Source organism: Pezoporus occidentalis, unplaced genomic scaffold, assembly GCF_034315485.1.
Source record: "Pezoporus occidentalis ecotype Australia unplaced genomic scaffold, CSIRO_AGI_Poc_V1 ctg192, whole genome shotgun sequence".
NCBI classification, from domain to species: domain Eukaryota; kingdom Metazoa; phylum Chordata; class Aves; order Psittaciformes; family Psittacidae; genus Pezoporus; species Pezoporus occidentalis.
Window position 1 is genome coordinate 1,450,934 of NW_026913771.1, and position 27,917 is coordinate 1,478,850.

The 27,917-nt window shown below is 37.5% G+C and overlaps 1 long non-coding RNA gene across 2 annotated transcripts; it reads right to left on the reverse strand.

Annotated features, from left to right (window-relative positions):
- Positions 1-283: 283 nt before the first annotated feature.
- LOC134162847 (uncharacterized) lies at positions 284-27,813 on the reverse strand. Of its 2 annotated transcripts, XR_009964464.1 has the most exons (8): positions 27,152-27,813; positions 26,417-26,492; positions 23,039-23,112; positions 13,285-17,069; positions 9,887-9,988; positions 8,145-8,334; positions 6,196-6,708; positions 284-1,189 (listed from the first exon to the last, which is right to left on the reverse strand). It is a non-coding gene; the product is annotated as an uncharacterized LOC134162847 (long non-coding RNA). The 2 variants fall into 2 exon arrangements; XR_009964463.1 differs by lacking the exon at positions 6,196-6,708 and having other exon boundaries at positions 8,145-9,988.
- Between the last annotated feature and the right edge of the window lie 104 nt (positions 27,814-27,917).

Genomic DNA, 27,917 nt, shown 5'->3' on the forward strand with positions numbered 1-27,917 from the left:
ATTAAGATGCTACAGTGACAGCGAAAGCTATTTTTAAGAGATATTTGGAAGTATTTGCATCTTGCTAATCTTCTCATTACATACTATTTTTCTATGTAGAATGTGAAATTTTAAGTTACTACATACAGAATTTTTTGACTGCAAAGTTAAAGTGAAAATACAAACCAGTGTAAAATGCCTAAAGTAAAGGTAGACATGAATGTCCCAGCTAACATGACATTCACATTAAAATATGATACATTCATGCAACAGCAGCACATTGCATCACAACTATGCAACATGATGATGTTTCAAAGGCCCTGCAACTTATTTCAGGACTCATGAACGAGACGAGTGGCAACCTTCTGCAGTAGAGTAGGAGGAAAGAAGGGCATTCTATAAATAAATTTATATGAGAAGTTAAAGAAAAAAAAGCAAGGCTAGATATTTTCACCAAGAGGAACTTTGAAGATTTACTCACACTAAGACTATTTTTGTGTGGCAGTGTAGGCAAGGAAGATTCTTCTTTTTATCCAAATAGAACCAGAGTATTTTTAACACAGGAGACTCATCCCCTCAGTGCTCATCGAAACACGGCAGCTGGGGCTGGAGCCGGGATGCGGGGGGGAGGGCGTGTGGAACCCAACCCCTTTCCAAGTGGAACAGATGGTTTTCTCTGTGGCGACTGCAGACGAGGACTGCGGTGCGAGGAGAATTCGCCCCATGCTGCCAGGGGTGTCGAGGGGCACACCAAGGCCCTCCCAAGTTTCAGCACACTGCTTTGGTCACTAGAGCGGTTACCTCGCTGCGCAGGGAGACGACATTAAGTCACACCACCTCCTGAAGGAGAAATCCAGTGCTTCAAAGGAAATAAAAGAAAGCAGCGCTTGGCATTAGTGCACAAGAGCTGGTATGGTTTTCCCTCTAGAGGAAAAATTATCCTTTGGTAAAACTGAGATTTGGGAGAGGGAGCAGAAATCCCATGCAACAAAACAGGGTGGGCTTGATGCACAGCAAATGTACCCTTGCATTTCCCCATTGATTTCAGGATGACACCAAATCTTCACTCACTGAGAATCCATTTCTTTGGCCTGAAACCGCACAGCTCGACTTCTGGAAGAAAGGATTAATCTAGTGTCTAACGCTGGGCTTGGCATCGATTCACTTCACAGCTTGGAGGAACCCGGCTTCTGTGTCTCAGTTTACTTATCTGTAAAATACAGTTTGAGATCCGCTTCATTAGTACTTACATATTAGTCATCATAAACACTTATATAGGATCCCAGCACAGACAAGTGCAGAACATGATTTTTCCTGTAAACATAAATAAGGGATAAAGAATAAAATATTGACAAAAGAGGAAAGAAAACCAACACATCAACTAGAGATTTTTAAGAGTCATTCCCTTTCATTTCATATACAATAGTATCTTGTATTGGACCCGATACATAACTTGTTGCCCTTTGCAAACTGTACATGCTACTTGGGAAATAAAGCCTCCTTAAAAAGTGGGGAGGAGGCAGATAAAAAAAGGTGGAAAAAAATGCTCTTGAAAATATGCTTTCTATTTTTTAGATAGGTTCTTATGTAGTTCTCATCTCTGCAAGTTCCAGAAGTGCATTAAGCTGCATAATTAGCATCTGTCACATGTAGCCTTTTCCTTCTCTCTTCCTTTCCCTAGAGGGAACCTCATGAAGAAATTTTAATATGAATTTCAGTATATACACTGCACAATGCATTCATATTAGGAAAGACACAGTCAGTGAGTTTGTGCTCAATCTCACGGTCATCCTTCTCTAATATAAACTTTACCAGTTTAAAAAAAGTGCTACTGATCCCATTTAAAAATTAACTGCTCTCTTGGAAGTACAGCAGTAGTGGGGGCAGGGGTGAGATGATCCCCGTTGCATCAAATTAAACAGACTCCTTAGGAACTGGGCCGTTAATGTTCTATCGTACTCTCTCCCATAGTTGCATTGAAACATCTAGCCAAAAGTAGTAAGGGATGTATGGATGATTTTCCCCTTTAGTCAAAAGTATTTATCTGGAAAGGAACAATTCTGTTTTGAAAAATATCAAAACAAGAGGTAGGACTTGATAACGCTTGTTCTTTCATGCTAAAAGATACTCCACTATTGCATCTCCCAGTAAACCTCTGTGGACAAACTTAAAAGAAGATGCTACCTTTTAGAAGTAAAGACTACAATGAAAGAAACGCAGCTGAAGAGCAATAGCAACATGAAAAACAGTGACATTATTTAGCCTTTGATTTCCATTCAGACTCTCCTCATTTTCCAAAGTCTTTATTTTCTACTTAATTAGTTCAAAGAAAATTGAGATTACAGGACTGAACATATTGCCAACAACCTGAGGTAGGAAGTGCGGACTGAATGCTTAAACTCCAGCTACAGAGGTGGTAATTATTGTAATTGGTCCATGTGAAGCAAATATATCAAGTAGTAGAGAGTTCAAACCTATGCCAGTCAGTCTCCAGTTGGCACCGACAGTTCTGTCAGGAGGATACAGAGGTCTCAGCAGGACTTACTATTGGCAACTGTTCAACAGTTCTCTTCTCCAAATGGTTTCAAGGGGATTTGGGTGGGAAGAAAGATAATTTTTAACAAATTACACTACCTAAAAATGGCTAGATGCCCAGAGCCACCTAGTCAGCATTGCTCACTGTTACCAGTTTCAAAAAGAAGATTTAGAATGTCATAGCTATAAAGAAATGTCTGACTTTAACAATACAATCAGATCACTGCAAAGTTAACCACACGTGTACTGTGCTCCATACTGCAAGTATGTATGGAAATATGTCCAGAATAGAAGGTACAGCAGTATATTTACGCAGTGTGTGTTTCTCAGAAAACAATGAGTTCAAGTCACTGGAATCCAAGCATTCCTATGAGGACATTCCATATAGTTTCAAGAAATTAGGAGACCACTTACTTTGTAATTAAAAATGACAACAGCAAAGCCCCCATGGGAGATGAGATTGGGGGACCACTTATTTCCCATTAGTATTTATCTTACAGCATTTGTAAGGTGTCTATAATTGCGGTGTAGTTTGGATTTGCACTGGGAGCTTCCGCAGGAGACTCTGCTCTGTGCCATACCGATCTTCAGCTGCTTTGTTTAGATTTTGCAAGAATGCTTTTTTCAGATGGTGAATATGTCATTTTTAGCAGAGGTCTCCAAGAGAAGATGTGAGTTTAATGCACGGCAATAAAAAGAGGAATATAAGAATTCTTGCTCTCTTTAGTGTCAGCTTTGATTAAGACGTATGAATGCACATGAATAGTCTTGTCAGAATCTTGGGGGCTACTGACATTCAAGATCTAACATATTAATACTTCTGACCAGAACATTAGCTGCTATGCAGTATGGAGAAGAGAGAGAGAAAAGATAGGACCACTCCCTGATCAGACAGAAATTGTTATGTATTTCCCTAGTTGGAAATCTCTGCACAGAACTTTGCTGCTGGGAAAACAGAATGCTTGTTTTCTCCAATCTGAGATTAATGACCATACATACTCTTTAAATCTGCAGCAGGAAAAAACAAAACAAATCATTGTTTAATACCTTTTACTCATGGACGGGATTCTCGTTAACCCATGTAAATAGAGACTGTAAAACCAAGTATTACATCCTCATAAAGGACGTATGCTTAGCATGACACAGGTTCTAGCATTTCTAGCTGCTGTCTCTATGTTTACCACTGAAAGTTTCTTTGAGTTACTAGTTTCAGATAAAAATAAGCTAGTTAAGGAATTCAGTTAAAATAAGGTAATTTAATTCAGATGTCAGTATCTATTAAATCTGGATACCCCTACAGTGGAAAGGTTCGTTCACCAAAAGCAAAAATCTTACAATGTGCTTCTGGCTGAGTTAAGAGAAAATATATTTCAGATTTTGTGTTGTTAACAATTTGTTGCCAAATAAATTGAAATTATTGAAAGGCATTGTAATTAGTTTAATCAGTATGTTTGTCTTCCAAAATCTGAGATTAATGCCTTTCTATTGTAGTGTAACAAAACAGAATATTCTGCACTTTGCAATTGAAACTACCTTTAGTCCACATTGAAGAGCTACAGCATGTCAGACAAAGAAACTGATTTGTTTGGTGCAAAAAATGATAGCAGACCTTTACATGTTTGAAGTGCAACAGATGGTCTTCCAAGGAGAGCATAATGACTGGCAGACAGTACGCTCCCTTAGAGTGGCTTGGAATGCCTTCAGCAATTACATAGAGAATGTTTGGGGGGGAAGCCCTGTCATGTCTCTGATTCTTCTCATGTAAATAGCTGTGGCTTCCTGTTTAGATGCTAAAAAATTGTATCTTTTAAAACCCAACAAGCTAGCAAGTGAACTGGAAAAGGAAGCACATTTAGCCCTCCCAAGACTATTCAAAATGAGGTTCCACACATTTTGTCGCCTCAGAAGAGAGATGTAAGTGGAAAAAAAACAAAACAAAACCAAAACCCAAACAAACAAATCCACAAAAAACCCACAAAAAACACAAAACCCCAAACAAACAAACAAAAGAAAAGCATGAAGAGGAAATTATCTTGGGCCTGTTGCCCAAGGAAGTTGTGAATGCTCCACCCCTGGCAGTGCTCATGGCCAGGGTGGACAGTGTTGGATGATGTGATTTGGTGTGATGTGTCCCTGCCCATGGCAGGCAGGGTTGGACTGGCTGATCTTAAGGTCTTTTCCAACCCTAACTATTCTATGATTCTATATAACTGTAAAACTATTAATCCACAGTCAAGTATTCCATGGAGATGTAATTTAGGAAAAAAAAAAGGAAGGTTTAAAACAAGGTTCTTCAAACTTCTAGAAGATGGGCGATCTGCAGCTACCACATGCAGAATATCTAGGAAAAAAACCCCAAAGACTAAATTACTAACAACCTCCTTTGGGAAACTGGTGACTCTGGAAGAGTCCTCTTCAACATGAAACACTGTGGCTACAGTTATTCAGGGAGGGGAAAAGTGAGCTTTTCTGAGGCTGTGACAGTCCTTCCATTTTCATTGCTAAGTTATTCCACAAGCCAGCAATTAACAGTTACAATAAACAGAAAGAGTAATAAAATGCTGATCTTTAATACTGTATATGTGGGCTAGAAAAATTAAACTTCTCTCTCTCCCTCCCTTCCCCCTAATCCTGGAATTAGTCTTTCCTGTTATAAAATCTTCCCCACCAAATTCACCCTGAGTAAAATTTTATGTGCAACATAAACACAAGTAAAACCATGTCCTTTAACACTGTAACTTAAATGTTGCTGGAATCATAACTGCATTACACCCTCTCCAATTAGCAGCAGCATTCTTTATGTTTGCTTATGAAGCGTAAACTGTTCGCTTGTCACTACAAAGACCTTCTGTAGAGGACTTAAAAAAACAGCCACAGCAATTAAAATGACAACAACAGAGGTGGATTGGTCACATTATGACAGAAAATATCCAGCTGTTTCTTTCCAGCAAAAGGATACACCAACTACACACAACAACCAAAAGGATATGAAATCCTATGACCAATTGTCAGTCTACCTAATGCTGGTGGATATTCTGGCAAAAGTATGGATTTCCAAGGCAGGAATAGACTAATACAGAACTAAATCTAACCTCACAGGCTGATTTTCTACACGCCCCCACCTCATCAGGATTATCACTCATCCTTTTTGCCCATACAAATTTCCCTTTTTGCTAGAACTATATATACTCTATTCTGTGAGAAATTCTCTAAAAATAAGACCAATCTGGGGCTTTGTCATCCAAAATAAGCAAGGCAAAAAGTAAACTGATAGGGTTAGTGCAAGTACATTAGATTTTAAACTTATTTACTACAGTTGTGTTAAAAACATTTGAAGAGTTAATTAAGACCATTAGCCTCATTACACCCAGGGTATTACTTATAAAATGCTAACCTCTGTTACAGTCACATCTGTCTCTGCTACTGGTTCCTGCCTGTTCTGCTTCACAACAGCAATAACATGGGGATTAAAAAAATATTTTAAACATACATTTAAATTATTAAAAAGGTCTAAAAGGGAAATGTGTCAGTGTTTCCTAGTTCAGATTATAGAGACTAAACATCTGAAGTGATAAGGTAGGTTTGATTTCTAATAGGGGAAGACAGACCACGAGAAAATAACTGACACATACAGAACAGCCATTCAGGGTTGGTAAAAAAACCAAACACTGGAGAACCCACCTACAGGTATGTCCTTGGAGAAAAAAACAATGAGAAAACTATCAGGAAGATTTTCATTGCTGTTTCTTTTCTGGAAGTTTTTGCCTCTCGTAACAGCGCAGACATGGCGAGGGATATGTATCAGAATTCATCCATGCATTGTATTTTGCACATCAAATTAAGTTGATTATCCATGACTTTTTAGGCAAACACAGGAATGCATAAAACATGTCAGCTGTTCTATATAGAATATATGAGCATTTCATTCCTTACTTCACGTTTAGAAAGAGCAGCAGACAACGAGCTCAACCGTTACATTGAGGATAAATTTCATGTGCAAGTTCAGAAGTATCCCTGGCTCCTTACCTGTTCTGTGGACCAGAACTTACAGGTAGCTCATAACATTTGTCTCCTGAGTTGCGTTTGTTTTCAGAGTAATCACCATAAGTGAGCAAAATCCTTAATGTTATCTTCTTTATAACTTCAGCCATAATGTTTCCCATAAAATGAGAACTTAGAGACTCAAAACAATTACTGCAAAATACAGGGGGTGGGGGGATGAGAAAAAGAAAAAGAAACCCAATACGTTTCACCTGATACAATTGCTTGACAACATATATCTCTGCAAGTACTCTGTATTGAACTTATTCACATCAGGAAAAAGAAACCCAACATTAGAATGGTGTCTCATTTTAAAATCTGCAAATTAAATACCAATGACAAACAATTTAGTGGGGCAGCATAGGGGGCCTTTCTGTTTGCAGAAGTCTTGTGGGACTCTGCAGTGAAATAGAAGAGTACAAACACAGAAGGCTTGAAAACCTTCACCAGAATGAATGCAAAACACAAGTAAAGCATTAAGTTGCACGTGCAGCGTAGGAGTGGAGTTCTAGCTGCAAGTTGAATCAAAACCCTTTGTATGAAGTGAATGATCCCTACTTAATATAAAATTACAAAATACCTACAGAATTCTATGATCTGACCAGTATAAAATGGTTCTATTTGTCCACATATCAAGAGTTTTAACACAGTCAAAAAAGGTCTTCTTTAAATAAAGAACTTTCTGGAAGGTTAATTGATTTTTGTTGAGTACTGGATATAGTCTGAGGATTAGCACATTTCACAAAGGTATAACTTTTCAATAAGGCTGCAGTGCTTGTAGAACTTGTAGATAGAAAACTAGGGACAAGGCAAAACACCTCTTGTGCCAGAAAGACCTAAAAGATTCAATGAAGAAACTGATGGAAAGTGCCCTTCCTCTAAATGCAAACACCTGCATAGCCACAGTAATTGCAGCAAAACAACCAAAAGGCCATACAAATGACAAGATGACATGGCAGACATATCATCTGCCATGCTGATATGGACAGTTTCCAGTATTGTTCAGTGCCATCCACAGTGATCTTGGCTTTCTGATCTAGCTCCCAAAAGAAGGAAAATATTAATTTTCAAATATATAAACAGCATGCATCTCAGTACAACCTGAGGTTGTCTCTTATCAACTATGTAATCTTCTATCTATATATATATAAAATCAACTATATAATATGTTCCACCAACACATGGATGCTGAAAACACAAGCCTCTGGATTACAGCATCTGGAAGTATAACAGAGAATGAAACTCCACTTCTGTCAGGTAGAGCAGGAGCCCATGGCAACAAGAATCACATGCTCAGATTATTGCTCAACACATGTACTTGAACTACAGAGATAAACTACTTAAAAATACATGGAAGTTATGTGCAAACCGTTTTGTCACTTGTGCCTCTTTCATTGTTGGGCAAGTGCATGCTAGCCAGGATTCTGAATACCTTGTTCTGTAAAGTCAGGAAAAAAAACGAGCCAAAGAAATCTTATCAATACACAATCACCCAGTGTATTAGGAGAAGATGGAAGACAACCTTGATAAAGCACAAGCACCCATAGGGCCAATACATATACAAATTAGAACATAGTAAGTACACTCACCACTGAAAAAATTGCAAGTAAATCTCTCTCCCGAGGAAGGCTTTAAGACTATTTTCCTTTTATTCAATTCTACGTCACCAGTGAAGGCCTATAAATGAATATTCTCTTGCAAATAAAGTGGTCATCTTCACTTTTGGCAACTACAGTAAGAACTGCCTTACAGAAAAGATCCTGCAAGTAGTTTTTATTCCTGTGAGTAAAGTCAAAGAGTGAGGAGAAAACATGATATAAAATTACTTGCACAATCATGCTTCATAACTGTTCCTAGCCTAGCAATATTGGTCCTTCCCCTTCCCAAGTGCAAAAACGCACAAACTTTTCTCTCTTTTTCTAAGAGGAAAAAAATAAGCCTGCTTATCCTTGGATAAGTATGGAGTTTGGAGGAGCTCAGAACAATGGAGTACTGTGTGCCCCACTCATCACATAGACACTGAAAAAAAAAGTATGGAAAAGAATGCACAAAGCATGTAATTACTGTTTCACAAGATAATTTCATTATTAATACATCCCCAAAGATAGCATGCACAGTGTTGCAATTTAATTAGATGATAACTGGAGGGGGTTTGAATTTATGAGGTAATAAATATATTTTGGACTAATAAACTCCAAGGCTGAAGTGTTTATTAATCTAGAATATAAAGATTATATAGTTGATAGGAGACAACCTCAGGTTGTGCTGAGATGCCTACTGTTCATATATTTGAAAATTAATATTTTCCTTCTTTTGGGAGCTAGATCAGAAAAGATCACTGTGGATGGCACTGAACAATACTAGAAACTGTCCAGCTATTATGTGTTCTCAAAGGCAAAGACTATTTAAGTCTCAGAAGATGTTGTGGTTTTGAACTTTCACCTCCTAAAGTATTAAGTACTGGAAGTATATCCTCTATACCATGCCTTCCGACAGCTGTCAGTGCCTTATTTCAGTGTAAGAAAGGAGATTCCTTTGAACAATAACCAGACCCTTTACAAGACTAACAGACTCCTCCCCTTCTCCTCCCAAATATTCAAATCTGTTTCTATTTTCCTGCTTTTGGACTCACCTGCAAGACTGCACCATGTAGTGAGCAAGCACATCAATTTTAGTGTCTCGATTTTCTTTTTTCCTTAACATTGTCCTATAAGCTTTTTGCCTAGCACAGCACATTAAATATTTGGAAACTAAATGTTCACTACTGTGAGGATTTATACCCCAAACAGCTGTGCCAAGAAGTCAGAGGAATCAAACAGCATAATCTATTAACTTGTCCTTGGGCAGTTACAAGAGCTTTATAAATTGCCATAGAGTTCAGTCCATTTAAACTACATACCCCTTCTATTTTGAAAGTGTCACAGGTGACAGAGAAAACCAAATTGAGTCCAGGATAAAGACTGCACAGCAGAAGTCAAAGACCAGGTTGTTTAAGCCAAAACTAAATTAAGGTTTGAGTGAACTACAGAGAAAGAAAAAGGAAGAAACACCAGGAGGAATAACATCTGACACCCTCTCCATGCAGATGAAACAAGACTAATAAATGCAAAGGCAACCCTACCCACACACAACTAAGTAACAGCTGCTGTGGCATCAATGGGCAAAATCAGAGAAATGCTGGATGTGCCAAAAGAACCATGGTACGTGGGGCAGAAGCACAGAGAGAAGGAAAGAGGCAAGACCAGCCAATCTATGTTGGGTGACAGCAGTAAGAAAGTTGTGTTACTGAGGGATGGAAAGATTTAAAGATATTTAAGAAAATGTTTATTACTTAACTTAGGTGATCCAAATATAAATGACCATGTGTTCAGACAGCTTCCAGTCCGGCTCCACAAGTTCAGAAAAAGCCTCAACACTAAGTCTTGAGAAGACTCTACAGATAATTAATGGAAAATGATGATGACAGCCATTTCCAAAGCTCCTGTTTTTTAATTCCCAGGCGTATATACTCTCTCCAAATGAAACAAGCAACAGAGCTAACTTTCCAATATTAAATCTCTAGGCAGTATATTATTCATACAGCTTATGTAGATGTCTTTACCCTCTGGAAAAACAAAGTTTAAGAAAAATGGTTCTATCTTTGGGGAACAGTTTAAGTCTCAGGATAACTACGTTAGGAAATTTAACTCTATTACTTTGTATCTTACATTTTATTACTAGATTGGTAATAGGAAATCACCAAATAAAATTGGTATTTTACTTGGTAATTTTTTTTCCGTGGGTCTCATCTAATATGAAAGATGGTGATCATCAAATTTATTCAAGTTTTCCTGTCAACAACATCATTAACCAAATCCCTCAATTTCAAAGTAAATAAAAGCATCTGGGCTTCTCGCACAGCAAGACTGACTTGCATATTTAAGCCTCATATATAGATGAATTTGCACTGGACCAAATTTGCATATTAATGAAGGACTAATTGCTCTTTGCAGTCAATTTTATGCAGATGAATTTACTCCTCTCAGTACAATTTTCATAATGTTCAGAAAGAACCAAAAAATGTAAAACTTTTTAGAAGTACACAAATGTTAGACAATCAAGGAAGAAATATCATAATGACATCAAACAGCTTTACATTAAATTGTATATAACTCATCTTTTATATTGTTGCTTTATTTTAACAGCCTCTCACAAAGAATGGAACAATTCATGGAATAACTTCAGCCTATTCCCCCTCCTTGGTCTCAAATTTTAACAGCTTGTAACAACCCATTATATTATCTTGTTCCCAGCTGGAAGGATGGAGCCTGAATTTTTAGGAGAAGTTAGATTTGCTAAACAGGACTTTATTTTCTCTGTCATCCTCACGCCACAGGTCAGTTAGGAAATACTCCAACCCCCACAATTTTAAGGTACTTTCTACACAGTTTTGCAGTATCAAGAAAAAGTTCAAGGCCCAAGTCCCTCTTTAGTCCTTCCTCCCGAGCTAAAGTACCAAATACCTAGAGAAAGACAGGAAAGTACATGGGAAAGAGAGACATCAACAAATGCTGAGGAAAAATGGGAACATTAGGGAGGAAAGGGGAAAATATAAATACTGGAGTAGAAGAGGAAAGGAAGTAGAAATGGAAGGAGAGCAAAATGATGATTCAATGTGTATATGCAGGTCTAGATAAAAAGAACAAAACTGAGGCATTTGGGAGAAAGTTCAAGGCAAAGGAAACAAATACAAGAGAAAAATGCAGCCAAAAATATACCCACAGAAAAAGAAAAATAAAGAGAATGGAAGCAAGAAATGAAATGAGAAGATAAAGAAACAGATAAAAAAGAAGATATTAAAAATACAGGTTTCCTTAATTCTGTTGGAGTGTAAGTGCAGAGTTAGTAGAAATGCATTAGGAATCCAAATTTGCATGTATAGCCTTCCCCTTGCCTACGAGAAAAGCCTTACTTCACCCATGAAGACTGCTAAACATAATATTTATATGTATCATAAAATCACTTACAGAAGATTATTTTAATCAGAAAATGAATAGCATAAAAGTTATAACTTTAAATGGCTTCAAGGCCTTTTGTAGAAGGAACACAGATATGGTTCACAATCACTACATCTGCTGTATCTTTGATTGCATTTGTTGCCCTTCTCTACAGCTTTTGTTGTTTTAACATATCCTTTTTAAGGCACACAGGACTCAAGATGCAGATATATGATGGTTTTATAGCAGTATCAGAAAGTTCCTCATGTTTTTTTCTCTATTTCTTTTCTAGTAATTCCTTGTATGCTACTTGCTCTCTGGACGATGGAACACTGAGCTCACAGATCACCCATAATCACACCATTTTGTTCCTGAGAAGCAGCAATTTATAACCATAATGACATTTCATGATCAAAATAAACCAGACTTCAGTATGAACACTTCTGAGTGAGCTATAGAGTCCTTCCCAAAGAAGGATCAGAAGAACTCCTAAGTCTCAAATGCAGGGTGGAGGGAAGACAGAAAAACTGCCAGAAGGTCACTCTGCAGTCTCTCCTTTTGGTCTTTCCAACCTTGATGACAGAAGCCACAACATACGGAGCATTTGAATAGATGCACTCCTCCAAGAGCAATAAAAGCAATGGTTGTACCAAGGCAAGATCAATGAGAAAATGAACATGAGCCAGTAGTGTGCACTTGCAGCCCAGAAAGCCAACCATATCCTGGGCTGCATCAAAAGGAGCGTGACCAGCAGGTCGAAGGAGGTGATCCTGCCCCTCTACTCTGCTTTTGTGAGACCTCACTTGGAGCATTGTGTGCAGTTCTGGTGTCCTTAACATAAAAAGGACATGGAACTGTTGGAACAAGTCCAGAGAAGGCCACGAGGATGATCAGGGACTGGAGCACCTCCCGTATGAAGACAGGCTGAGAAAGTTGGGGCTGTTCAGCCTGGAGAAAAGAAGGCTGCGTGGAAACCTCATAGCAGCCTTCCAGTATCTGAAGGGGGCCTATAGGGATGCTGGGGATGGGACTATTTCATTAGGGACTGTAGTGTCAGGACAAGGGGTAACGGGTTAAAACTTAAACAGGGGAAGTTTAGGTTGGATATAAGGAAGAAGTCCTTTACTGTAAGGGTGGTGAGGCACTGGAATAGATTGCCCAGGGAGGTTGTGAATGCTCCATCCCTGGTAGTGTTCAAGGCCAGGTTGGACGAAGCCTTGGGTGAGATGGTTTAGTGTGAGTGTGTCCCTGCCCATGGCAGAGGGGTTGGAACTAGATGATGTTAAGGTCTTTTCCAACCCTAACTATTCTACGATTCTATGATTCTAAGATCTAGCCATTGCAGGAAAGCAAACAAACAAACAAATAAAAGGCATTAGGGCAAGAAAAGCTGGCAGAAAATATCAGACTGAGGGAAGGACAGGGAAAATGACCAAGAAGCTTTCACTAGCATGCAAAAAAATGAACAGCCCACAGAAGAAAGACAAACAGTTATAAAATAATAACAATTGGAAAAGAATGAAAATTACCAGGAAAATACTGCAGTGCTACTGCTGAAGAATGCTCACAGAGGAACAAGACGGTTCAGCTGATGAGCCTGGAGGACTTGCTTTTAAAAGTTATTTGAAAACAAAATACAGTTCTTTGTGTACTTTGCAAATACAGCTTTTATTCTGCATTATGAATTCAAAATGTCTTCCTATTTTGCTCATAGAGAGGAATGAAGGGAAATGCATCCTCCTCTATAACTTACCTATACAGCATTTGAAAAACTGCTCTGGGCACACCCCCTTTTTTTCCAAAAGGTGCAAGTGATGAATGCTGTGTGAATGTAAACAGAGATCATGATTCAAACAAGAACAAGATGCTCCACCCAAAACAATTAGCTTTTCCAGTGGATGAGATGCCTATTCCTAATCATCAAGAAAGATTAAGCTGACCCCATTTAATTAGCTATTTAATACAATCCTAAAGATTGTACTGCATATATTATTGGTGAGGAAATGCCTACAGAAGCAACACTGCATCTGAACAAAATACCTCTATCAAGCACAAAGTCTGGGCTGTTATTACATGATTATACTGATATAAGTACTTTCCAAGTTTTTATATCCACTGTACATACTTTTGCAATTGTCTATGTGGAACTTCACCTGACTAACAATAATAAACATACATTAAACAATCAAAAAAGCAAAAATTCAAAGACAAAATAAACGCAATGATATTTCTGAACACTTCAGATCTGTAGACAAAGTCAGCTGGTTTGTACAGACTATTTGAGGATTACAGCCTTAAAGTGAAATAAGCTCCTGTTTCCTCACAATTAAAAGAACTAAACATTTTTTATCACTTTTTGGGAATCATGGCTGCTCACTTAACCCCTGCAAAGCAAAGTTCTGACTCTGAATTCAGAGAGAGCTCTTGCTGCTGGAGTGTATTTTAAAGAGCTACTTCTCTGCAGAACAGGTGTTTTCAAGTTTTGTGGCTACCATAAATATTAAGAATTGAGCAATACATTTTAGAAGGCAGTTTTCATTGACCTGCTAGCATTTGATTTATGATTGAGGACTGTGTCTTTTGAAAGAATTTATTATTTTCTTATATATGTATATATATGAGATATCAGACAGACATTTTCAGCACAGAGTTAATATTTTTCAGTGAAAAAAAAAAATACTAGTCTTACTCTGGAATATTTCCCTAATAATGAAATGAAAGCTTTCTATTGCAATAACAAAACAACTTGCAAGTATTTAAATACTAGATATTGGGAATAGTGCAAAATATATTACATTTCAAAGAATGTTAGGGAATTTTATTTGCCTTGTATCACTGGATGATATGTGTGGCACTTGCTGGTTGAGACAGGCTGTATCTCAAAGTGTTACCAAATAAAGAATTTTAAAGTGGAGGACTGGGCATCAGACCTATTTTCTTTCAGTAAAGTTTAAACATCCCTTAAAATAAACAGTTCAGTGCAAACCAACATATCTGATATTGATTTATTCTATTCATAAAAAGTAACAACATAATGGTAAATTTAATCTGTTCAATGAGAAGTTTATGAGCTTAAATATATCAAAAGGGCAATGAAAGCTAATATATAGTGCTTAAATAACAATCTGTGAGAAGACGACACACAGCCTTTACTTCCACTATACTGAAATCATATGCTGATGAAAAGCAGGCTTTTGAATTATTTTAAAGGAAGCTGCAGCCATTTGCTCTTTTTAACAGCTTGGAAGTTCACAAGGAAAGATTAATTTGCAATTTAACTGAAGTGTATCTCAAAGTTTTTGATTAAAGTCTGCATTTCTGAGCCTCCTGGCAGTGCCAATATCGCTGAAACAGGACATCAGCTGCAACGCCAGCAATTCTGGAATGCAATACCATAAACTGCAAATCGGTTTTGTCCTACTTTAATATCATTTTAACAACAAAAGAAGAACTTTGATGTTTAATATTTAAATAGTATAATTATTCCTTTAAAAACTAAGCCCAGGACCCTTCATGGGTACAGAGTGCAAAACAACAACAAAGAGAATGTGCTTTGGCTACACTAGGAGGCTTTAATTTGTAGGACCCAGTGAAAGGTACAGCACAATTTCTGTGTGCTGCAGGAGATTCCACAGAAACTCTTTAGAAAGGGAAATGCTCTCCCACAATGAAGATGATGCCAGTGGATTCATGCACAAAATTGAACAACAAAGCATAAAAACTGTCAAAGCAGAGAACTGTGAACAACATCCACTACAGCTGCTTAGAAATTACCACCAGCTGGCTGTCCTGGTGCCTTGGTTTGGAAACCCAGACACTAGGGTTATTTTCTTCATTGTTTTTGAAGTCAAGATTTGAGCAAGCAAAGCCTCCTTTTCCCTTCCCTCCTGCCTTTTGCCACTTCAGGATGGGTGAACACAATAAAAATAGATTTTGGGGAGGAATGTCTATAACTATGAGGTAAGTACTGTCACTGAATATTTAGTGAATTAATAATGTTCATATGCAATTTTTTTTCTGTTTTGGAAGAACATTAGAGAGAAGGTAAGTTCTGCACCTGTGCTACAATTATAACTGCAACTGTCAGTTTTTGCCAACCACACAGGACTCTAGAAATACAAAAACATTTCCAGTGCTTAAATACATACAAGGAACTACTGCAAATACAATAACAATTATCTGCTGTAACAGAGAAAACTATCGTACGTTCAAGGAAATGTGAGATAAAGATGTCATTCATTTTGACTTCAAATGCTGTTGGTCAGATCAAGCAATTACAGAATTACAGCCACTGAGGAAGGATGAGAGAGTGGCAGAGGAACATAGGCTGAACTACAACTTTGTGATGCAAGGAACATTCAAAGTAGCAAGAGCTTCTATGATGTAGAAGACAGGCATTATAACATGACTTCAAGTGGTAGGATCACAAAATCCACCTATGCCTAAAAATACTCTTAATCCAGTGTTGTACTGCATTATACAGTATTTGGCCACTATGTTTCATATACAACAAAATACAAGCTATGCACTGGAACTAAATCAGGGTTATTAATTAAGAAGTCATTTGTTTATAGCACTCTGCTTTAATTTGTTCCAGAAATTAAAAACAAAACAAAACCCAAACAACAACCAAAAAAAAAAAAAAAAAAAAACAAAACCACCAAACAACCAAAACTCTAATTAATAGAAAAGGAAAATGAAAGAAGAGACAGTTTCATGATTAAGGTGGATGGATGCTGTCTAGGGAACTGAATGCTACTGCTACATCTACCATGGAATTCCAGTGCAATGCAAGGAAGTTACAGAAAGTCATTCTCTCCAACATTCATTAAGAAATGCTCCTAAAAATGTAAAAAGTTATATATTGATAATTAGCATAGCAATTTTTCTTAAGATCAAAATTAATATTAACATCTGAGAACTGGAAGCCAGCACTCACCTTCAATAAAAATTACAACCCCAATTATTACACTGAGTTTATTTTGAGAATAAGGAATCTTTATATCCAAATGCAAATCAAGACATCTCTTTCAGCAGTGTAGTAAGAAACTAGTCCCTTAATGAAAACAAGATGGATTGTCTTTTATTTATCATTGCATTCTTACTCCACAGTTTTCAAGGGCCATGTAATAGCATTGTGAACTGAAACAAAAATTGAACTGCAAGTTTTATTTGCTCAACTATTATTTACTGTTTGTATTATTTCAAAAGAAAAATAACTAGATTTCTTTGTGTCTTGTATGCCTGTGTGAACACTTAGATACTTTATACATAATTAGTGTTCAGTGGCTTAAGTCCAGAAAGTGTATGCACACATGTCTAGACAGATAGGATCTACAGATTACTTGTATACAGAGAGGGAGTGCACATACAGAGGCATTTGCATGTAACAAAAGTAGAGTGCTATTTACTACCTAACACAGATGGACAAGTCCACTTTGGAGACCTCTGCAGACTTGTGAAATCAGGATGACGTGTTTGGAATTCTTCCTCTCCTCCACTGCTGAAGTAAATCAGGCAAATGCAAGTTGGCAGCTCCTTTAAAGATTCAAACAAACTCATTTTACATAATAACCTCCAGCTGCATTAAACACAAACACACAAAAAAACAAGCAGCACAAGTACCAAAGTCTAAATTTGTATCACTCACAAAATACAAAAATAATTTTGCAAATAAATCACAAGTAAACTAAAAGATTTTTTACACTAAGCTGGATTGTCCGTGAGACACATTAGTCTTTCAAGAGCGAAGTCTACACCCAGAGTGAAGTTCCAGCACCAAGGTGGTGTTCTTCCCAAGGCAAATGAGGAACGGCAAATAGTTCAAGACATCTATAACGTATTGGCTCCTATCAAAGTCAAGAAAAATACAGTCTCCTGAGGTGTTAGAACCTCTGCTCAGAAAAACTCTCTCTAATGCAAAATGCAACTCTCCTGCATTGAAAAAAACCTCTTCTTCCCTTGCTCCTAATGAACAGTTACCTCAACACTGAAGCACATGGCTTTTGCACTCCCTGTTTCTTAATTTATTTGTTGCTGGGCATAAGAACAGCTGAAATCATAACTCTGAAATACCAAATGAAACTAATCTATTTCCAATCTAAATTGTAATTAACTATTTTACTTTGGCATTGCATCTTAATCACTAGAGATTACTTGGAGGCATATGCAATAAAGGAGTTCTGCAGAACAACTGAATGCATGAGAATGAATATAAAAACTTTACCTTGAAACTTTCAGCTATTTTTCTCCAAACTGTTAAAAAAAAAATATGTATATGGTTGATCAAAATAACATTCAGACATAGGAACAGAAATATTAGGTGACAGAAGAGAACAGACCAGATCCCTATGAATCAACTCCATTTTACCAGGCCCATAAAATTAAACTAGCTTCAGCTTGATGCAACTGTTATACCTCCAAAATGAATGTTAGACATGAAATAGCAAAAAGGCTGGTGAGACAGATTTATCTTCTAGGGGTTTTTGTTATTATTCCCCTTCTACATTTACAAAATATCCCTTAATGTCTTTCCTTTCAGAAGGAAATCTAAGTCTCTCAAATAATATTTACAATCTCAGCTGCAATCTCCTCCATGGTGATTCACTCTGGGTGTTTGCTGCTTTTTGTGAGGAATAGTTCTGCTCGAGTTCTTCACTTAGAACAAAACAACTTTGTTTTCCTGATATATTTCATATTCAAATTATTCCAAAGTGTAGCACAGAGAAATGGATTAGATAATGGTATAGGCAAATGTGTAATTCATACATGGCTGCCATGATGAGCTCACCAGTAACTGATACAGCTTTGAACATTAAAATGACTTTAATGAGAGACAATACTGACCTAAATGTCACAGTCACTACCACTATTTCCTTTAAACAAAACAAAAATTGATTTAACTTCCACTTCAGCAGTCTCCACTGACAAATAGTTTAGTTTAATATCTACTTCCAATTTCCATTAAAATACCTTAGATTGATTTAGATATACGACAATTTCAAAAGCAATCTCCATCTTGGTTTCCTATAGCCCTATAATTTTTACACTCTCTTTGAATTAGATAGAAAGATAAGCTGGCATTCTTTTTAATTATAAGACAGATGCAATATACCATGGTTTTTCCTACTGCCTCTCTAATTAATAACACTGTTGCTGTGCAGCCTTTCATAAAGTTTCCAGATGAAAACAAATGTCTAGTTCAGTGGGTCTGCTGTTTCAGGTTATTGCTAACACAGAACCGGATATAACCCTTTTCTCTCTACACCAATGGCTCCATTGCAGTAAGAAGTGCAACCCAATGCACACAGGTGCTCAGGCTGCAGCAGCACAGCCTACAACCCCTGCCCTGTTCCCAAGACACTGCTGTCCACGCCAGGTGGATTAAAGCCAGGTCATCTTCCCTGAGCACATTGTAACCACGTCTGGCTGCTGCAGCAAACCTGCTTTTAGCTAACAAACTACAAGGTAACTTTCATGATTAAGATGAGCTATCAATAATCATCTGTTTTTAAGAACAGCATCCCATAAATCCTCCTAATTAGTAAACTAGGTGTCTTCTTTTTAGCAAACAATCCCCAGCCTACTTCCTTATTTATTTTCTTGAATTCAATTAGATTTGCCACCTGCCTGCCCAATCACCTAAATGACAGATTCTGGATGTAAGGTAGAAGCTGGGCCATAAACAGTAATTTCATTATAGTTCAATTTAAAATATTTGCCTGCACCTATTTTGTCTGCTTTATGAAGAATGTTTATGCTGTTTCCTCCTCCAGGGCTCTGCACCCTGTCAGGAGACGCAGCAGCAGCAAGAGTTTTGCACTGCTCCCTATCCTCCACTGCTGACTCTGTAAGAAACCAAAGCTGAGATTTTTCTGGAGGGGAGGGACCTCCAGAGACTGAATAAAGAGGGGACAAGTGATTTCCAAATCTGGACAGAAAAACTGATAAAGGTGCAATAAAATTAGTTGGTTGCTATAAATGACTCCTGGTAAAATAAAGGTTAGCAAGTATTTCTTTAGAAGATGAAAATAGAACTTCTTTTGACATGGAAAGAACTGGAGGAGGCTAAAGTCGTGGCACTGAAGCCATTCATTGCGTTTAGGGATTAAAAGACACACAGGCAGATTGCTATCAAACTGGAAGCACACAGTCCTATCATACAGATGCAAAGACCTAAACTGGAATCTGGCTTGGTCCACTTCGTTCTTGACTGGAAACTCAACATCATCCAAACTGTCAGGGCTCTACATTCAGGTCTTCAAAGAAACCACATTTCCTTCCATCTTTTGAAGCATAACTTACAAACCTACCTTCAATTATGCACCGATTCATTCTGAAACCCATGGAAAAGCTGCCCTTCTGAAACTGAATGAACAGATCTCAGTGTTGTGATGAGAGAGCAATGCCCTGGATTCCTGAGCATTTTCCCACTTTCCACTATTACAGGATACACAAGTCCATGCTGCTGCCTTTATAATTGTGGAAAAAAATACCATTGTATTTTCTTATAGCTAGTTAAGAATACATATAAGCACTAGTTATTTTTTAACAACTCATTTTGTTTCATGATTCTGCATCTTTCTCTCCAGATTTATTTTCTATTGAGTTTCACAGTTTGAAAATTAATGTTAAGGCAATATTGGGTAAAATTATTATTTTACGATGCTTCCTTTGCAATAACTAGTAATCCGGGTGAGTGTGTAAAACTTCATTACATATAAATGAAAACACTAACCAAATTGGAGGCACACAGTCAGTTAATGCCCTAATGGAGGAGCCTTGCAGAGAGAAACTGTACAGCATTTTTATGTAGCATGTGGGAAAACTGTGCAGCTTGGGAGTTTTGAACGTTAATACTGCAGCTGTACTAAATCTACTGTGTCAGACTCTGTCTGCAAGCAAACCAGATTTAAGGAAGTACAATTTTACTGCAGTGTTGGAGGGTGAAAAATGGTTAACTTGGTGAAGTTCAACAGAAGTAAGTTCAGCTTACTTAAAAAAAGAACAGACATAAATGATGTGCACCTGTTAAATAGTCACAGATGAATAGTTCTGTATCTAGATTATTACATGGCCTGTATAAAGGTTCAAATTATGGATTAAAAGAGTAATGCATTTTACAATTATATTTTAACACTGTGGCAGTTATGCACGCTAGAGCATAATTACTCTATCAGGATCTAAACAAATGTTAAACAATTCTGTTGACCATATTATCATTGCTTCATGTCTTCCGCTGAATGTACTACAAAACGTTAGCTGGATATCTGAGTGGGCAGACCCCGGGCAGGATTTGAAGATATTATTTTGTTGTAGTGTTTCATATTTTCTTGTATGTTAAAAGAAAACAATGTTCTGCTGCACACAGAAATCCAAATGTTGTTCAGTTGCCGTTATCACTGCGATTCATTTCAGAAATTTAAACAAACACACCAACCCCCTGCAACCCTTAAATTTGAACCGAACACAACATTGGCCCCACTGAAGATTGTGCAGAAGGCATTCTGCAGGCCCTTTCTGACAAGTGGCACAAAGAAATATCCTCTGATATTACAGAAGTTCTGTAAGGTAGGATGTACAACTTGGAAGTTTCGAAAAGTATGTATGCACACATCCACACACATGCAAAAGTTTTGGGCATCTATTACATTACAGATGGAATCCTATCAGTGCTATGACATATTGAATGTATAGGTTAATCTACCTATATCTCTCCTTATGCTGTTCTCCAGCTCTCTCCACTGTCACCGAGCTGAAAACAATCTTTTGTTGGTCTGTATATACTCAACCACATGTTCCTTCTTCACAGCCCCTGCTCATAGAGTTGACATCCCCATTTGGTTTTCTCTAAGAAGCTACTGTCAAATTATAAATGTAACGATTTCAAACAAAGAAACAAACACGTGCACCCCTGAGCAGTGCAGTATGATGAACTCAGTATCAAAAGCAGAAGTTACAGAGTGGTAGACCAAACTTTTCAAATTTGAATGCCTGAAGTCACACAGTCAGATCCTTATTTACACATAGAAGGAAGCCTGGTTTTCAGCAGGCATGTTCAGGCCTCCCAGTTATAAGGACTTTCTTCATCACTTGAAAAAGGCTTTTTATTTATGTATTTATCTATGTATTTCTTGCCTAATTTCAGACTATCAAGTTGTGTAATTTTCACTTAGAAATGTTGGCACTTCAGCTGCTACATCAATAAAAAGGACTTTGTAACTTGCTGGATCTTGAATGGCCCTCAGCAAACATTTTGATTGTATTTTTGATCTATGAGCAGTCAGAGGCCTGTCTGAAACTAGTGGACAAGACAGTCACCTTCTACTGAAAATAGGGAACACAATGCGAGACTTCAGCTCGTGCAGGCTCACATAATCATTATAATGTCTCTTGAAAGAAGCTACATATGAGTGCAAGATTAATTCCAATATTCCTTCACCAATGTTTTACTCTGTAAGTAGTTCTTAGTTAAGTAGTAAGTACTCTTCTAAGTAGTCTTCCATTAATTCTTTCTATTCATGAAGAAAACTACTAAGTGAGCTAGAAATCACCATTAAATTAAGATAATGATTATCATAAACAGATGTTTTATTTGACAGTTCAAGGGAAATGGGTGTGCTGTGATTTAGTTCAGAGACTTCAGTTCAACTGAAGACTCAGACTGTAAGAGTAAATGAATTAAACAGTCTCACCCTCACCCCCAATTGTATAAATCATAAAATTGCCCCTCTAAGGGTCAAGTATTGGAGATCTTTGTAAGAAGACACAAATTTTGTTCTGTGCCATAGCTGCAAACACATTGAATTTTCTCTACCTCCTCAGAACTGGTTTTAAGTATGCCACTGCAAGAAACGTGTGTATTACAGCAAGATAATAAATGTGTCTTGCTTAACAAACAACTGTGTTATCTCCTTTGACCAGACACCAAGTAGATGGCACTATCTCTTAACCATATGCTGCAGACAAAGCCTCTGGCAGGTTGCAAGTCAAACACCTCTTACTATCATCTATCAACTCATAACTAAACCCCTGAAAAGTAAGCATAGACACAAGTATGATATAAGTATGAAATGCATGGGGAAAAATTCTTCCACAGAAATGAAGTGTCAAATTTGGAAACATAGACTAGTCAGCTATAAGGATGTAAAGGTTCAGTTTCTGCCACTTCTGTAAGTTGGTGGACACAAAGATTTTATGGTGATCTCCTTGCAACAAACAGTAAGCTAGAAACTTGTACCAGTGATATAGAAAATATGACTAATTTCTTCAAAATACTGGAGAATATTTATGACAGGGAGCAAACAGTGTGTTCTTGCAACACCACCCAATGCTCACTTCTACTGCACCTCTAAACCGGTGAGTGGGGACTCCAGCTGACCATCTGAAGTCCAGGATTTCCAAAGCGAGGATCAGGCAGTGCTTACCCATTATCAGATGAGAATCTTTAAAAACACTTCTCAAGATAAAAATCTGAAGAGAATGGCATCATGCAAAAGCAAATTTACCACAAATTACATTTTTTCTTTTCCTCCCCCATTTCTTTTTCTTCTTTTAATGCATTTGACCATGAAGTACAAATCTGCAAATGTAAAGATTAAAAAAAAAAAACAAAACCCAAACAAAATAAAAAGACCACACACACCACAAAAAAAACAGAACCCACAGAAGGGTTCTGTGGTTCTTTCAGAGGAAGTTGGGATATGCAAGGAATTATGCACTAGATCTAGATGACAAGCATTTTCTTCAGATATATTGATTTATCCAGATCTAACCCCCATAGCATTTATATTTATATCACCCAAAAATTTACATGTTCGTTTCTGAGGTTCTCCTTCAGTCTAATTAATGTATCTTACGCAAGGAAAAGAAAAACAAAATACCAAATCATCGCTTAATGAAGTATGACACGTTTTCCTTTACCAGAGAACTTGACTGGCACAAAACAAGCACAAAAAGCCACTGATGTGGAATTCCTGGTTTACAGTTTTACACAATTATTTTTAAATTTGGTAATATATTTAGTAATTCTACCTTTTTTTCAGTATTTATTTATTATTATATATTATTATCCTTCCTGTACTTGTGAAATATTATAGGCATAATCTGGATAATCTTATTACATGATGCACGTGGTCTTACTTGTGGATAAGACTTGCTAATAAACTAACACACATCTGTTAATACAAAATTATTTTTGTTAGAAAAGCAGCAAAAAAGCCTTCCATAATGCTAGAAACAGAGAGTTTGATATATCTGCACCAAACTAAAACCAGAAGGTAAGCATTAACTTTATGAAGTGCAAACCAGGTCTTATTGACCAGTGAAGTAAACATTGACTGAAGTGAAGCAAATATTTACATGCTGACCTTAATGGGACAAATCCCATACAACACAACAAACAAGGTTTTGCTTGTTCTATTTCTGTGTTTGTATTTATTCTGAAGGTTCTGAAAGGAAATAACTGGAAATCTCTCTACAATGGTAATGCTTTTTAAATACAACTGGTTTTCCTTAGCACTTGAAATGGACATGCATTCAGAGGGCCAGAATATTTTGACCTTGTACAAGACAAAAGCTTAGCAAACTGTTTGCAGACAGAAAGTGTTAACTCGCTCACTAAATTCTGACCAGATAACAACATCCAAGACCTCTGTTTAACTGATCTCTAAGAAGGTAAACAGAAAGGCAGTCAACTTTCAGCCACTCAAACCAACATTTTTCTTATATAGTGGTAACTAATAAGATTCTTTCTCTCACCATTTATTCAGGTTATAGTCAGTCAAATAAAACATTTTATGGCAGACTGTCCTGGGTTCAGCAGTAGCAGTCATTTTTCTCCTTCTTGGTAACTGGTACAGTGCTGTGTTTTGACTTTTGGCCTGGGAACAGAGCTAATAACAATAATGTTTTGGTTTGGCCAAGGACTTTGTGAGCTTCATGGTCTGCCAGGGAGGAGGAGAAACCGGGAGGAAGCAGAGACAGGACACCTGACCCAAGCTAGCCAAAGAGGTATTCCATACCACAGCACGTCATGCCCAGGATGTAACTGGGAGTTAGCCGGAAGGGCTGGTAGACTGCGGGGACTTCTTACTAATTATGAAGACAGACTTTTTTCTTCTGTGAGTTGAACACTATTAAACACTAACCCAAATTAATAAATATAACTTTTAAACACTTCAATTTTATTAGTTATGGTAGAACATTACTTTGGTTTTTGAACTTAAAATATATTACTATGTACCACAGAAAATAAAGAATAATTAAGGATATAAACAAACAGGTACTACAGAGCAAGCATAAATTAACAAACTCATCCACCCCTTCCCAGTCAACCCACTTGGGCTAGGTTTTTATATACATGAGAAGTCATTATTCAATAGAAGGATTCACACAATTCACACATTGAGATTAACACATTAGATTGGAAAAAAACAATTTTGACAAACTTCAAAGATTCTATTAAAAACTCTGGCACCTTTAGGCACACCCATTAGAGAATACCAATGTCTTACACAGTGGATGATCATTAAAGTACATCTCTGACCTAAATACCCTTGTAATGGTCTTCCAACAGCAATTAACACACACCTAAAATTCTTTAACAGCTAAGTATTTTTTTGAGTAATTGCATTTAACAGAGCCTTCAATGTCACTACATGAATAGACCAGTTAAGAAAACAGCTTCTCCACTTCTTTCTAATGACCCTGGGAATTGCTCTTCCTTGCCCATAAAGACAGAGGCTGAGCACCCTCCTGTGAAGCAAGCAAAAATTACAACTGCCGTTTGTGGCTCTGGTATCTCATTTGCATTCAAGGCTCTATATATACACAAACCCCAAGACTCCAGGTTCTAATTCACCGGTTTTAAAACAATTATATGACCCCATTTCAGTGGACGGAACTACTCTCAGTTTAGAATGACTTAACAGAAATGAGCACACTGCTGTACACAGCAAGTAAGATTTCTGGAAACCTCAGGGAACAAGATGATGTCATTGCATTACAAAAATATCTGGTTCCAATTCTTTGCAAGTCTGCCCGACACAGCTTACATGTTCAGAGTTCAACAGCAGAATTCAGGGTCCTCTGCCATGGCTCCAGTGCTGAGTTTTCAAAACTGGTCTCTATTATTCAGTGCCTTAAGTATGGGAGGACAAGAGCTGTTTTCTTGTGCTCAGAAATCAAACTGAAGTAAAGGTGCAGTTGCAAATAATTGCAGGAGCTAGTTTTAAAAAGACTGAGCATCCTGACTGAGCTCAGGAAGCATTCCTATTTCAAAGGTCATTTGAGCCTCTTGGCAAGACTTTAAAATCCTCAGTTTAAACTAAACCCTCCTAATTTTGCAAAAGTCTTCCATACTCAAGTAACCTTTTCTGTGGAATGAAGACAACCATGAAAGCCTTTGAATATTCAGGACATTCTGCTATTTTACAGGCTCTGGAAACAAAACAATTTTTTATCATATCATTAGCTACAATTCCTTCCCATGTATCTGAGAGCAGTTCCTTTAAATTTCACCACAGATGTATACTGTGCATCTAATTTTAAAAGACTGGTTCCTTCCACACCTGATGAAAAATAATACAGTTTATTGGGAGGAACAAAAGATGAAGATTGTGCCTATCTATCTATCTATATATATAGGTACATATACACCTGAAAAGAGGGTTGGACATGAATTCAGCTCTGTATGAAATTTATGGGCATCCTTGGAGGAGACTACGAAATACAAAATAGTAAATTTATTACTAGGTATTACATGACCTAATGTGAGCAATACCCATGGGAAAAGATTTCCTATTCCATGTTAAGCATCTCTGAAATCTTTCTTGTGTCAGGAGCTGGTAAATCCAGAGGTCATTAATAACATAATGAAAACATACCTGTTAAATAACAACATCACTGAGGAGTTACATACCTTCTAATGAACTGTGAATTGGAGATAACTCAGCAAGTGACCTGCATGAGAAACATTATTGATTAATAAGTTGCCATGAATTAATTTCGTATTTCCAGTGCATGCAACAATGAGAAACAGCTTAAAAAAAACTTTGATTTAAAACTACATTTGTACTTTAATAAATTTTATAATTACAAAAGAGAAACAGCTGAACAAGGCTTTTATATTTATACACTTCCAAGTGATGCACAGAAGGCAAGCATAATTTCCAACTATAAACTTCTATTTAAAAATAAAAGATTTATCATTGCTTTTCCTGATTTGCAAATCAAATTAAGATTTTTCACATTGTCCAGTTTTGTGTTATCCTTGGAAGGATGAGGATAGAGCCATGTAATTCTTCAGAGTGCTTCCAGCCGAGCATCTGAAATCTGCATTGGTGCTGCTACTGAGTAGTATTGCAATAACTGAGCAGGAGTACTACACAAATTAGGACTTCTGAGTCCAGAGGGCCTACAGGAACAGGAGGCTTGTGGGTTTAACACTTAAGTGTATCTGCAGTGACTAGCCTAGGCTTCTTCCAGTACATCAACCACAGCCCAAGTGAAATGCAGAGGGTACAAGGCCTCAATTTCCAGTCAATAAGTTCTAGACACATATTCCCAAAACATCATAAAAGTAAAAAAAAAATTGTTGGGGACGCTTCCTTGAAACCTACCTCCAACAAACCCAGAGACGGGTCCAGTGTTTCCAGTTTCTCCCTCAAGTATAAAAGAGAAGGTTTAGTGTTAGCTGCTAGGTGTTACTAAACACCAGGCCATTTAGCTCTTCACCTCATGGGCTCTGGTGTCTGTGTGCCCATCCTTTCCCTCTCCCAGGGTTACTGACCCTGCAGAGTTCTGTGTTTAAAATTCTGAATTAACACAGTATTGCTGGTTTAACCTGAAACAACCCAGGACAGATCTTCAGAACTGCTCAGATATTAGGCACCAGTCTCTGCATGAGCCGCATACCTAAACACTTTTAGAACAATATCTGAGCCAAGGAAAGCAGATGCCCTTTCTGGATGCAAATTAATTTATTCAAGAGCATATTTTGAAAGAAAAAACTGTATCTATTTAATTGTAAGCTTCTCCTAAAAGCTACAGCATCATTAACTAGGGTAGCATTTTCCTCAGGTTTCCTTGCTGGCAAAGCCGATTTCCAGACAGCAGGACATCCCTGCAGTGAGCACTAATAGCCACCAAGAAGTAATAATAGTGCAGTACATACATATGTTTATATAACGCCTTAATTTCCTTCATTATTATTGCCTTCCCAGATTAATTTTAATTGAGGCTTCAAACCTCTGCCCCCTACTCGCCATTTGGCGGGCCCGGGCCGCTGCCTGTCCCCGCTCCTGAGGCGAGCTCCATCACAGCCTCCCGGTGCCCTGTCCCCTCATGAGGCGAAGGCCTCGAGAACCCGCGGTCGCCCGTTGCCAG